Source organism: Schistocerca americana, chromosome 6, assembly GCF_021461395.2.
Source record: "Schistocerca americana isolate TAMUIC-IGC-003095 chromosome 6, iqSchAmer2.1, whole genome shotgun sequence".
Lineage (NCBI taxonomy): Eukaryota > Metazoa > Arthropoda > Insecta > Orthoptera > Acrididae > Schistocerca > Schistocerca americana.
In genome coordinates, this window is record NC_060124.1 from 484,156,335 (window position 1) to 484,170,769 (window position 14,435).

At 45.2% G+C, this 14,435-nt stretch overlaps 1 protein-coding gene across 1 annotated transcript in view; it reads left to right on the plus strand.

Moving 5' to 3' along the window:
• The first annotated feature begins 590 nt into the window (after positions 1-590).
• Positions 591-14,435, plus strand: part of LOC124619692 — a 73,638-nt gene continuing 59,793 nt past the window's right edge. Inside the window, exon 1 of the mRNA XM_047146243.1 lies at positions 591-678. The gene's annotated coding sequence lies outside the window, so the exon portion shown is untranslated. The remainder of the gene's footprint in view (positions 679-14,435) is intronic.

Genomic DNA, 14,435 nt, shown 5'->3' on the forward strand with positions numbered 1-14,435 from the left:
GATGGAGTGCTCCGTAATGAGCGTTTCAGGCTGGCCAGAGTCTTTAATGAGTAATGCGTGCGTGCGTGAAACTGTAGCTGCAGAAAGAGAGGAAGAGAGATTCTTTTGACACAAAAAGAAGTCAGAAACAGGGAAATGTGAACGCGATAAACCAGTAGCTCCTCACAGTTGTAAATATTAATAGCACCAATTACGGGAGATCATAATGAAGACTGCTTGTTACGAGACAGAACCCACAATAAACGTAATTGCTGTTTAAAAGTTAACGTGGAACTACTTAATAAGTATAGCCGAAACTCCAGTGTTTACTCCGAAAATTAATGCTGTCCGTCACTGGAAACAGAAACGAGCAGACTAGTGGCTCAGAAATGCTCAATAATAAGAGTCATTCGATATTTGAATGACGTTTCCCTGAACTCTCCGCTTGTCAGCCATTAATACAGCACAGTACTTTGCAAGTTCTTAGCTGGGACGTGTTCATTTGTCATACATCTGTGGAATGACAACACGGAATTATTTAGACCAGCACTTAATGGGAGAAGGCACACCAACGCAGACATTTGTAGGTGTGTTACCCCTGGCCACAGATACCTCGCTCGGTCGTACGTCGACTGACATCAGCGAGCAGTAGCGCCCATCCATCGTACGTTAACATCTTCGAGCTGCAGCACTTGAAAGGTACGACGATTTTTTTGCGATACCTGTCGCTATTGTTTTCTGACATACGTCTAATTCTATATTAGAAAATGAAATTCACTTATATCCATTTTCAATTGAAATTACAAATTATTAGAATCATTTATAACATACTGACATTCTTCTTCAGTTTTGCAGGATTTAATCTTCCGTCATTACACTGATTTATCTAGATTATTAAGGCATGTATAGTTGAATGTACGACTTTTCAATAATCTGTGGCAATGTCTGGTAGCAGGAAACAAAAAGCAAAGCACAGTTTTAGGAGAAGGTTTAACATGGAAGATGCTGATTTCATATACAAAAAGTTGTCGTTTTCTTCTCTTATGCTAGTAGACAGTGCCACAGAGTTTCATATGTCGTACAAACAGTATTTGCATGCCTCGTTGATGCACACAGATCATTTGGTCGTGGAAGTTGAGCGCTCCAAAATGCTTAGAAAATATATTGTGACTGGTTACAGTAATTTGTAGTTTCCATTACTGTCCATAAAAGACACAGTAATGCTTAACCTAAGATTCAAAATAACCATTTCCTCTTACTACCTGATAATATTACTTTCCGCTTCGATATTTATTGTAGACAAAAGTTAGAGAACGCGTTTTTAAGCTCGAAAGGTTGCAGCCATACAACGTTCAGCATGATAGTCTAAATATTAGGTTACTCATGCTACCACGATATTACAATCCGAAATAATTTTACTAATTTCGACTTATAATAATGGTATTATTATTATTTAACACAACAAATATTAAATTTGTGATTTTCAGGTAATTTTATCCGTACATTTAGTCCATGAGCATAATTGAGCGTAGAAAGCATCAGAAATCCACTGATTTTTATTTTTAGTTATCTTCAGTGCTTGAAAAATTTTGCTCATGATTTCATTTTAAAATTAATAAGCCTACAAATGTTTGCACTTGTCAGGGCATTTATTACTTCTATTTCCATTCAATTATACCAACACCGTTTGAAATAATATTTTTATATATTCACTAATCAAAACTGAATGCTGCATGCTGAAAAACATTATCTAGAGCGTTCTGAAAGTAATAAATTCTGTTGCCGGCTAACTTAAATTACTAACTGGCACAACTGCTGCATGTTACTGCCGACGTGAACTTCAGTTGGCAGGAGTAACCACAGTGATATACATAAGGAAATGCTATTTCAGTATTATACAGTATCATCAAAATGTTAATAAAATTTAAGTTATAATTCAATTTCATGATTCTACAAAAGTCCAGGTACAGAGTGAAGCTTTACTAAATACAGAGATATGTTTTAAATAGGAATTAGGCTAAATATGTCTTTTACATAAAGTTTTGGAAAATAAAATGATCAACAATTAATTCCAAAAGACATTTATGTTTCACTATTTGCAACACTAATTTAAATGATAACATAGTGATGCCTAACTCAGATAACTTTCTGGTGACAAAAGAATGAAAACTCGTCTCTACATACTACTGTCGGCTCTGTAGCAATCTGATTACATCCCATTCCATCAGTAAAGGAAACTTCTCAGGATCAATATTCAAAACAAGAAAAGCTAGCAGTCACAAGCAATGAAACAGATCAGTTCTAGTGGAAACAATAAAGTTCTTTTTCTTTCTAAGCGATCTAAAAACCTTAGTCCGTTATGTGATAAAGCTGCCTTCTGTTAATAACACCTGCTTTTTATGTATTGCGCACTCTACTTCTGTACTAAATAGCTACACTGGCCTTCAAAAGTCGGAAACTGTTGCTGAACCACCGCACACGCGCACAGCAACTTAATTTAGAGTTCATTATATTATTATTGTAACCAAAACATCACTTCTTCATTCTCCATGGACGACAAAAGTGTAGTGAAACCGAGATTTTGCAGAAATTAACCACTACGCTGTGCGTCTTTCTGAACGTTAAGACCTCTCTTATAGCCTATATTCGCGCGTATGTGTGTGCGTGCGTGCGTGCGTGCGTGTGTGTGTGTGTGTGTGTGTGTGTGTGTGTGAGGGAGATGATGAGGGTAAGGGAGAAAGAGGGGGGAGGGTGGCAGAGAGAGAGAGAGAGAGAGAGAGAGAGAGAGAGAGAGAGAGAGAAAGAGGGAGATGGTAAGGAAGAAGTGAGGGAGATGACAAAGAATACGAAGAAGGTTGTAACCACAAAACACAATAATGAAAAAACATTACCACAAGGAAGAAGTACTGCGCCGTAACACGCTCTTTCGCAAATCGACGGCGCTTCTGCAACTTTTTTTTTTTTTTTTTTTTTTTTGTGGTTTTAGGGCGCACAACTTCAACGGTCATTAGCGCCCAGACTACGTTAGGAATGCACCGCGAGTCACAAGTTTAAAACAGCAACGAAACGGAAAACACGATAAAAGACAGACTGACATGCATAGGATTAAAAAAAAGAAAACAGCATAATCAAATGTCCTTTGAGAGGGTTGTCAAATTGATAAAATGAAGAACGCGAGCAGCTGCTCGTGGGTCGTCCGCTAAAATGGTTTCTACAGTACACGGCAGGCCAAGATCAAGACGCAGGGTGCTAAAATCCGGACAGGACGTTAAAATGTGGCGGACCGTCAGCAATTGCCCACATGGGCAGAACGGCGCCGGCGCAGCCGTCAGCAGATGGCGATGGCTGAACCGGCAGTGTCCAATTCGTAACCGGGCCAAAACTACCTCCTCCCGCCGAGAAGGGCGTGAGGAGGACGTCCAAGCCACGGGAAGAGGTTTCAAGGCCCGAAGCTTGTTGTCTGTAAGTGCAGCCCAATCGGCATGCCACAGCGATAAAATGCGCCGACAAATGACCCTGCTACAATCTGACGAAGGGACACAACAAGAAGCTGTCCAAGGCCGCAGGACAGCAGCCTTGGCCGCGGCATCTGCAGCTTCGTTCCCAGGGATACCGACATGGCCAGGAACCCACATAAAGCTAACCGGAGAACCGACGTCCACCAGCTGCTGAAGAGAGCGTTGGATCCGGTGCACGAAAGGGTGAACCGGATACGGATCACTGAGGCTCTGGATAGCGCTCAGGGAATCGGAGCAGATGACATATGCAGAATGTCGGTGGCGGCAGATGTAGAGAACAGCCTGGTAGAGGGCAAAGAGCTCAGCTGTGAAGACCGAACAATGGCCATGGAGCCGGTATTTGAAACTTTGTGCCCCGACAATAAAAGAACACCCGACCCCGTCATTGGTCTTAGAGCCATCTGTATAAATGAAGGTCATATTAATGAACTTCGAAGAAGATCGACAAAACGGGAGTGGTAGACTGAACCGGGGGTAACCTCCTTCGGGAGCGAGCAGAGGTCAAGGTGGACGCGAACCTGAGCCTGGAGCCAAGGTGGCGTGTGGCTCTCGCCCACTCGAAAGGTTGCAGGGAGTGAAAAATTAAGGTGTTGAAGGAGGCGACGAAAGCGAACTCCAGGGGGTAGCAGGGCAGAGACATACAACCCGTATTGACTGTCGACAGAGTCATCAAAAAAGGAACGATAAGACGGGTGGTCGGGCATTGCCAGTAGCCGACAGGCATACCGACAAAGCAGTATATCGCGCCGGTAGGTGAGTGGCAACTCACCAGTGTCAGCATGAAGACTCTCGACGGGACTAGTATAAAACGCTTCGATCGCAAGTTGTAAACCCCGATGTTGTATGGAGTTGAGGCGGCGTAAGATGGATGGCCGTGCAGAGGAGTATACGAAGCTCCCATAATCCAGCTTGGAGCGGACGATCGACCGATATAGGCGAAGTAGGACGGTTCGATCCGCTCCCCACGACATACCACTGAGAACACGGAGGACATTTAGAGAACGGGTACAACGGGCAGCCAAATATGACACATGTGGAGACCAACTAAGTTTCCTGTCAAATGTAAGACCTAAAAATTTTGTTGTCTCCACGAATGGGAGAGCAATGGGACCGAGTCGTAAGAACGGTGGGAGAAACTCTTTGTAGCGCCAGAAGTTAATACAGACCGTCTTCTCGGCAGAAAAACGGAAGCCATTGGCGACACTCCAGGAGTAAAGACGGTCAAGAGAACGCTGAAGACAGCGCTCCAGGAAACACGTACGCTGCGCGCTGCAATAGATGGTAAAATCGTCCACGAAAAGGGAGCCTGATACATCAGCTGGGAGGCAATCCATTATTGGATTGTTCGCTATGGCGAAGAGAGCGACGCTCAAAACTGAGCCCTGTGGCACCCCATTCTCCTGGCGAAAGGTGTCTGACAGGACAGAACCCACACGTACCCTGAACTGTTGATTCATTAAAAAGGAACAAATAAAAAGAGGGAGGCGACCGCGAAGGCCCCATGTATGCATGGTGCGGAGAATGCCCGCCCTCCAACAGGTGTCGTAAGCCTTCTCCAAATCAAAGAACACAGCCGCGGTCGGGCGCTTCCGCAAGAAGTTATTCATAATGAAGGTCGAGAAGGTAACCAGATAGTCAACAGCAGAGCGGCGCCTACGAAATCCACATTGTACATTGGTAAGTAGGCGTCGAGACTCGAGCAGCCAAACCAATCGAGAGTTAACCATTCGCTCCATCACTTTACAGACACAGCTGGTAAGCGAGCTGGGTCGATAACTGGAAGGCAAGTGCTTGTCCTTCCCCGGCTTAGGAATCGGGACAACAATAGACTCACGCCAGCATGCGTGAACATGTCCCTCAATCCAGATGCGATTGTAAGTACGAAAAAGAAAACCTTTACCCGCAGGAGAAAGGTTCTTCAGCATCTGAATATGAATAGAATCAGGCCCTGGAGCGGAGGACCGTGATCGGCCAAGTGCGCTTTCGAGTTCCCGCATGGTGAATGGGGCATTATAACTTTCACGATTCGAGGAGCGGAAGTTAGGTGGCCAGCCTCCTCTGCCTGTTTGCGGGGGAGGAAGGCAGGGTGGTAATGAGCGGTGCTCGAAACCTCTGCGAAAAAGCGGCCGAAGGCATTGGAGACAGCCTCAGGGGCCACAAGGACGTCATTCGCGACCGTCAAGCCAGAAACTGGTGAGTGGACCTTAGTGGCAGATAGCCGGCGCAGGCTACCCCAGACAACAGAAGAAGGAGCAAAACTGTTGTAGGTGCTTGTGAAAGCAGCCCAGCTGGCTTTCTTGCTTTCTTTAACAATACGACGACACTGTGCACGTAATCGTTTATAATTGATACAATTCGCCACTGTAGGGTGGCGTTTAAAGGTGCGTAAAGCGCGTCGACGAGCACGTAAAGCGTCTCTACATGCTGCGGTCCACCAGGGGACCGGTACGCGACGTGGAGAGGAAGTAGGGTGAGGGATGGAATATTCAGCAGCAGTGAGAATGACTTCCGTGAGGTGTGCGACCCGACTATCGCAGCTTGTGAAGGTTTGATCCGGAAAGGTCGCCCTGGAAGAGAAGAGCCCCCAGTCTGCTTTGGAGATGGTCCAACTAGATGAGCACGGAGTGGGGGTATGCTGCAGGAGATGGATAACACACGGGAAGTAGTCGCTCGAATATGTATCAGAAAGTGCATACCACTCAAACCGGTGTGCAAGTTGGGGAGTACATATAGTGAGGTCTAAATGGGAATAGGTGTGAGATGTGTCCGAAAGAAAATAGGGGCGCCAGTATTGAGGCAGACAAGATTGAGCTGGTTGAAAAGGTCTGCTAACAGGGAGCCCCTCGGGCAGGATGCTGGAGAGCCCCAAAGGGGATGGTGAGCATTGAAGTCTCCAGTTAACAAAAATGGTGCAGGTAGCTGAGCAATAAGTTGCATCATGTCTGCCCTGGTAACGGCAGACGACGACGGAGTGTAAACGGTACAAATGGAAAATGTAAAAGTGGGGAGAGTAATGCGGATGGCAACTGCCTGCAGGCCGGTGTGCAACGTGATGGGATCGTAGTAAATATCATCCCGGACCAGCAACATAACCCCTCCATGAGCCGGGATACCTACCACAGGGGGTAGGTCAAAACGCACAGAGGTGTAGTGTGCCAAGGCAATTTGATCGCATGGGCGTAGCTTCGTTTCCTGGAGGGCTACGACGAGCGGACGGTGCAAGCGGAGCAGCAACTTCAAGCCCTCTCGGTTGGAGCGAACGCTGCGAATATTCCAGTGAATAAGTGCCATCGTAAGAAAAAAAGGAAGATGAAAGAAGGGGTCACCTTGAAGGCCGCTGAGGGCCTGGCTTCGAGTGAGCACTGCCTCCGCTATCAGTAGGCAGACAGTCATCGTCCATTGGGTCTATAGGTTCATCGGCCATCTTGGGAAGATGGCCGGGAGGGGGAGCTTCCTCCGCCGGTGAACGGGCAGATGTTCGGCTACCAGCGGTGCGGCCAGACGAAACGGATGACGGCCTGGGGCGGCAACCGCTGGGTGGCGCAGGAGAAGAAATGCGCCGTGGCGGAGAACTGTGGTTCCTATGAGCCTTCTTGGAAGGTCGTTTGGTGGAAGTACCGGTCGAAGGCTGGGAGGTCGAGGTACGTAGGAAGTCTGCACGGGACGGTTCCTTCTTGAAGGCCCGTGCATCTGACTTCGGGGTCTTCGTCTTAGCAGAAGCTGATGAAGGGGCTGGTGGCCCGAAGCAGTTTTTGTGCCTGAAAGGCGCTCTCAGTTTCTAGTAATAAGGTACCGTTACACAACCTGGTACAAGATTTGACAGATCCGGCTATGGCATCTACGCCCTTCTGGATAACGAAAGGGTTGACAGACGAAAAATCCTTTCCGTCCTCAGATCGAGAAACGACGAGGAACTGTGGGGCAGGCGGTAGTACTTTTGTCACTGGTGGCTGGTCAAGTTTCCGATTTTGGGCAGAAGTCGAGAGAGATGGAGTGAAATCCATTGCGGAGGAATCCCCCATGATTGCCAGCGTCTCTGATGGCGCGCTCTTTCCTTGTGGGGACCCTCTCAGAGGGCACTCCCGCCTTAGGTGAATGTTTACACCACAGGTCACACCTCCCGAGAAACAGACGGAGGGACCAATCGGCATGGTCAGAAGGTATCAGCTCAGGCAATCACCCCTCCCTGGGCCTGGCCTTTACCAGGGGGTACATGCGAGCCTTACTGTCTACCCAGGGCGGGGAATTACGCGTTACCCCGTCACCGGCTACGCGTGCGAACGCGTGGGTCGGCCTTCAGGCACGCACAGGGCGGAAGGAAGAAGAGGAAAAAGATGAGAGAGAGGGAGAGAGAGGACAGGCTGTCTCAAACGCCGAGGCGGAGACCAGAGAAGGCAAGGAGAAGAAGGCAATGAGAAGGCAAGGCAAGGAGAAGAAGGCAATGAGAAGGCAAGGAGAAGAAGGCAATGAGAAGGCAAGGAGAAGAAGGCAATGAGAAGGCAAGGAGAAGAAGGCAAAGAGATGGCAAGGAGAAGAAGACAAGGGAAAGAGTAAGGAAGACAGTGAGGTGGAGAAGAGCAAACCAAAGGAAGGAAGAAACGAGAAGTGAAAAAGCAAAATGACCGCAAATAGAGATCGTGGAACCGTCCGTCTCCGGACGCAGGCGCTAACTACCCCCTTGAGGGGGAGGGACTCCTTTTAGTCGCCTCTTACGACAGGCAGGAATACCTCGGGCCTATTCTAATCCCCGGACCCGCATGGGGAGGTTCTGCAACATGTGTTGTCCAACTACTGCTGCAGATCTGCACACGTAACCCCTGACTGCATCTACTTAAGAGATCTCAGAAAAGCAGTGGTGAAGAAACTAAGATTTCATAACTACACGTCGTAGGCCGCTATAAGTATAAAAAACTGAAAATAGTCTTGTGAACTCAAAAGAATAAATCGGAAATGGGTTGCTGTTCAAATTTCTAAGTTCAAAGGTCCTTTTAAACTTGCATTAGGATTTTTTTAATTGCTATTAACCAAGATCATCAGGCAACGTGTTTAAATCATTAAAGTTCCTGTTCACAGACCTCATCACACACAAACAGCCAGAGCTTTTCCTATCCAATTCCGAAATCATTTACTTTGGCACTCGGCATTCAGTGGTGGTCTTTAAATAAAGTTGTAGCTCGCCATAAACACTCAGTAAACAAAAATTTACTTAGTACCGCCACACTTTTAGTCCAAAGCTTACACACGCGATTTTCTCCAGAGCAAAGTATCTCTCGACTCTTTAAATTTCGCAAATAGTTAATGGTAAACACCAGCTACCTTTACCACAGTACCGAAACGCCGAAGACACAATGTCACTTCATTTTACACATAATGCGTTCGGACACTTTCAGCAGGACCGGCTCCTTCGAAAGCTAGTCCACCGGCTCCTCCTCCTCTCTACCTCTGCAAGCCCCTCTATCTCAAGCGTTAGGTGGCAAACCGTCTCACCTCTTATTGGCTGTGCAGAATTACGGACAATCAGAACTGACTTTCAGGGCACGGCTCGCGCCAAAATCTAGCAAGAACCAACCACTGCTCTCAGCTCATTGACGCCATTAAAATAAGCAACTCAAAACTCTCTTGTTAAACCAATAAAATGAAATAAACCTTAAGCTGTACTTTACGTCTGGAATTTAACTATATATTCGCGAACATTCTGGCTGTCTCTTACATATTCAAACATACTTGGACATCCGTCTCCACTAGTAAGAGAACCACTGGTGGATTCGTTCCCACGATACAAAGCTGGAACACTTGCAAGTTCCTATAGAGATTTACAAACTGAAAATCTCTGATATTTGCGAATGTCCCACATACACTCACACAAGTACTCTCTTTCACACTCACCCTAACACATAATTACGAAAGGATTTCTAAAATGAGAACTTTACAAATTTGAATCTAAACACTGAAGGTGTTAACATATCTTTTCAAATAGTCACAGTTGGTGAACTATTAACATATATATATATATATATATATATATATATATATATATATATTGATTTAGTTTTTTAAGTGTCGTGGATAGTCACGTTTTTTACTGACTTTTCCTTTTTTTTTTGTAACTTCCAAATTATGACAGTTATTGTCTTCAGATTTTGAAAGATTGTTCCTTTACACAACAGAAGGTTATGTACCTAATATGAAGTTCCTCACGCTATTTCTAGATCAGTGATTAATTTTTATAGTTCCAGAGAATGTAACTACTCTGTAACCGCTTCTCCGCTACTTTCACACGCTGCAGTCACGCCATATGGTCATGACGCATGTCTGCAGGACACAGCTCGCCCGTTTCAGATCGAATAAGATTCTGACTGCTTACACTGGAGCTCACATACATTCATACAAGAAAGCTTTCATAGACTAATTCGCAATCGCGCCCTAGCTGTGACACCTCAGTATGTCATAGCTCCATTTATGATTGGGAGAAAAGGATACAAGGCGTGAAAGTTTTGAGAACGAAGAGTGAGTTATGAAACAGACCATTTAAAATTGGACTATTTCGTAGATTTCGGGATTAATGACAGAGAACGAAAGTAAAAGAGTGGAAAGAGAGGGAGATTGCTAATTAAGAGGAAAAGGGTAATCTAAACGAAATCCACTTGATATTTTTTATTAGTTTTGGGAGGGCAGAGTTAAAGGGAGAAACAGAGAGAGAGAGAGAGAGAGAGAGAGAGAAAGAAAGAGAGAGAGAGAGAGAGAGAGAGAGTGGGGTGGCAAAGGGGGGGGGGGGGAGGGGGGTAAAGAGGAGGAACTAAAGTTCGGTTCCTTCTTTTGAGAATCACTATCCCAACATTTATTTTCTTGGTAATTTGAGAATCATTCCCCGATAAATTTATTTTAGCGGTTCGAAATCTCTTCTGACGAAGTATCTTTCGCTATTTTTTGAAATGCGGAACTATTCGAATAACAGGGTAGGCTACATGCAGTAAGGCTAGCTATTTCGTTACTCTCAAGCCTGTTAGTGGGGGTAAACATTCTTCTAAATACTATGGTCGTTTTCTTTCTGGTGAATTGGTTCGTTGGTAATATAAAAAAGGTTGCTTATTCGGATCACCACACCACACAAAAAACTAATATATGTCGAGAAAATTGACGAGAGAGTGCTCCCGATGATGGTATGAATCCATATACCTGCGGCTGGCAACTTTCTAGCATCAATCTGCATTTAAAAACTTGTAAACCTATGATTTCATTTTGCAAAAGACGAACATTTTAGCAAAAAACTTCTGCATGGAATATGACTTTCATTTGCAGCTATTTTGTATTAAACAGTTAAACAAAAGCCGTTTTATTGCCTTCGTGCTTCATATACAGACTGTAATGGGTATACGTGCAGAAATTCCTATTGGTGACTCACGACGGTGTGCTGAACACCAGAACTTCAGAATAATCTTTCTGGCTATTATAAGTCTTTGTTTTTTAGATTGGGTAGTACCCCCAACTACATGTGGCAAGAGAACGCCATTAATAATTATTTTCCCCTGGGCGGCAAGTCAGATGTTAAAGTGTGGACGCGTGGAAGAAAAACGGTTAGTCTATACTGACAATGGTAGTTAACTTAGTGATTCCGTTATGACCGTGAAGAAAAAATCACGTAGTAAATTATGTGGCTTGTTCCCGGGAAGACGGTTCGACGCAGAGGAAAAACAACCAACACACGTATTAGGGTTCCACATAAAAAAATATCTGCGCGTTACCAGTTACAAAAAAGTAGTTCAAATGGCTCTGAGCACTATGGGACTTAACTTCTGAGGTCATCAGTCCCCTAGAACTTTGAACTACCTAAAACTAACTAACCTAAGGACATCGCACACATCCATGCCTGAAGCAGGATTCGAACCTGCGACCGCAGTGGTCGCGCGGTTCCAGACTGAAGCGCCTAGAACCGCTCGGCCACTCCAGACAGCATACCAGTTACAGCCTGTGTCTTGATATCCAGCTGCTGTCGCCGCTTTTCGAACCATCAGTCTGATGCACAATCTGTCTCATAGGCAGCAGGCGTACTAGGGCGTACTTTCCCAGAAACTAAACAATCCTGAGACCTGGGGCATAGGAAGTTTCAGAGTGAACGTCAGCTATGTCACATTTCATAATTATATGCCTCGTTTCCTCTGACTTCAAACCCAGGATCAGATTTTCTGCTGCCGTTGCCAAATGGTCTGAATTTTCTGCCGTTTCATCTACAGTGGCCCTATCCCTTTGCTGTCGAGTGTAAAGTGCAACTTTATTTCAGTGAAATAAGGTTTTTAGAATATGAGTGTATTTCATAACTTGCGGGACGTTATTGGAAGCTCCTTTGCTACCTACACATTTACCATTTTAAGGTGCTTTCTCTAACTCGCTCTAGGCAAATGCAAGGTTGGTTTCTCTGAAACAGTACAGTCGATTTCCTTCCCCGTCCTTCCATCCTTGACACAATCCGAGCTTGTATTCCGTCTCGTACGACGTCCATAGCCAAAGGGCCTTCCTTCCTTCCTTCGTTACCACTTTAAAGTGTAACCTATTCCAGTGTCGACAGTTAGTGATAGCAGTTCAAAGGTTTTCAAAGACATTAGCTGCAGTGGGCATTGAAATGAGTGAATGGTAACAGGTAAAAATACATGCCAGACCAGGACTCAAACCCGGATCTCCCACATACTACGAGTGGTCACCGCCTCGGTCATCCGAGCATGCTTCCCATCCGTCCGAAATATGCACTGGATATACACGTCATATATTAGTGACTGAAGCCTATGTACCACAGATAGGTGGACTCGCATCTGTGGACTCGCATAACCTATGCGATGCGCCTGTTAGTCATCAGTGAACATACGGGGCATGAGGTGCATTGGCTTCGTAATGCGGCATGTACGTTTATAGACAACACAACAAAAGGCGCTAAGTGTTGGTATAGAGTGTTACCTTATATGGAAATTGAACAAATAGAGTAAAGACAAGAAAAGAATAGATGCTTATGAAACGCAGTGCCACAGAGGAATGCTGCAGATTGAATTGGTAGATGCAATGAAGATGCACCGACTCGAACTGAGGAGAAAAGTTGTCATAGGCTCCCTATAATGGGGCACATGCTAACAGGACGCATCCCGAAGCAATAAGAAACACTTCGCTAAAGGAGGAAAGAGTGGAATGTGAAAACTGTAAAGGGAGACCTAGACTTTATCATAGCAAGGCGGTCCGAGGAAGTAACGGAACCCAGCATGTTGTCCTCGATGCCGAGTATTCATCAGAGACAAGATTATCGTTAGGCGCTCCCCAGGAAAAAGCTATAGGACACTTATTATTTTCGATATGAACAAGTGATGTGGTGGACAGGGTGGGCAGTAATATGCAGTTGTTTGCTGATGATGTTATGATGTATGGGAAGGGCTCAAAGTTGGGTGACTGTATGAGGATTCAAGATCACTCAGACAAAACCTCTAGTCATTGTGCTGAATGGTAGCTAGCTCTAAATGTAGAAAGATGTAAGTTAATGCGAATGAGAAGAAAAAACAAACCTCTAATGTTCGGATACAGCATTAGAAGTGTGCTTCTTGATACAGTCACTTCGTTTAGATATCTGGGTGTAACGTTACAAAACGATTTGAAATGGAACGAGCATGTAAGAATTGTGATAGGGAAGGCAAATAGTCGACTTCGAGTTACTGAGAGAAATTCGGGAAAGCGTGGTTCATCTGTAAAGAAGGCTGCGTATACTGCGATCTATCCTTGACCACTGTGCGAGTGTTTGAGATCCGCACGAGGACGGATTAAACAAAGACGTAGAAGCAATTCACAGGCGGGATACTAGATTCGTTAGCGGAAGTTTCGCACAACACCCAGGTATTACGTAGATCCATTGGAAACTTAAATGGGAATGGCTGGAGGCAAGGCGACATTCTTTTCGAGGAACACTATTAAGAAAATTTAGAGAACCTCCATTAGAAGCCGATGCGGAAGTTTTCTACTGCTACCATCATACATTTCACGTAAGGATCGCGTGGATTAGATACGAGAAATTAGAGCTTGTACGGTGACAAATAGGCAGCCGTTTTTCCCTCGTTGTATTTGCAACTGGAACAGGAAATGAAATGACTAGTACCGTTAGGCGTTATCCTCCGTCACGCACCGCACGGTAGCGTGCGGATTATATTTTTAAATACATGTGAAGTGTGGAGCAAATATGAAGAGTTGGTAAGTCAGACCCAGGAAAGAGTGTAGAGCTGCATCATACACTGCAACAGGTATAGACATGCGTATTCAAATACAGAGATGGGCAAACAGTCAACGTCTTCATAAGACAACAAGTGTCTGGCGCAGTTGTTAGATGGTTACTGTTGCTACAATGGAAGGTTATCAAGATTTAAATGAGTTTTAACTTGGTATTATAGTCGGCGCACAAGCGATGGACACAGCATTTCCGAGGTAGCGATGAGGAGGGAATTTTCCCGTACGACCATTTTACGAGTGTTCCGTGAATACCAGGAATCTGGTAAAATATCAAACCTCCGACATCACTGCGGCCAGGAAAAAATCATGCAAGAACGGGACCAATGACGCCTGAAGGGACTCGTTCAACGTGGCAAGAGCGCAACCCTTCCGCTGCAGATTTCAATGCTGGACCATCAACAAGTGTCAGCGTGCGAACCATTCAACGAAACATCATCGATATGGGGTTTCGGGCCAAAGTCCAATTCGTGTATACTTGATGACTACACGACACAAAGCTTTACGCCTCGCCTGGGCCCGTCAACACCAACATTGGACTGTTGATGACTGCCTGCTCGGAGGGGTCTCGTTTCAAATTGTATCGAGCTGATGGAGTGTACGGGTATGATGACAACCTCATGAATCTATGGAGCCTGCATATCAGCAGAGCGCTCTTCAAGCTTATGGATGCTCTGTAATGGTGTTGGG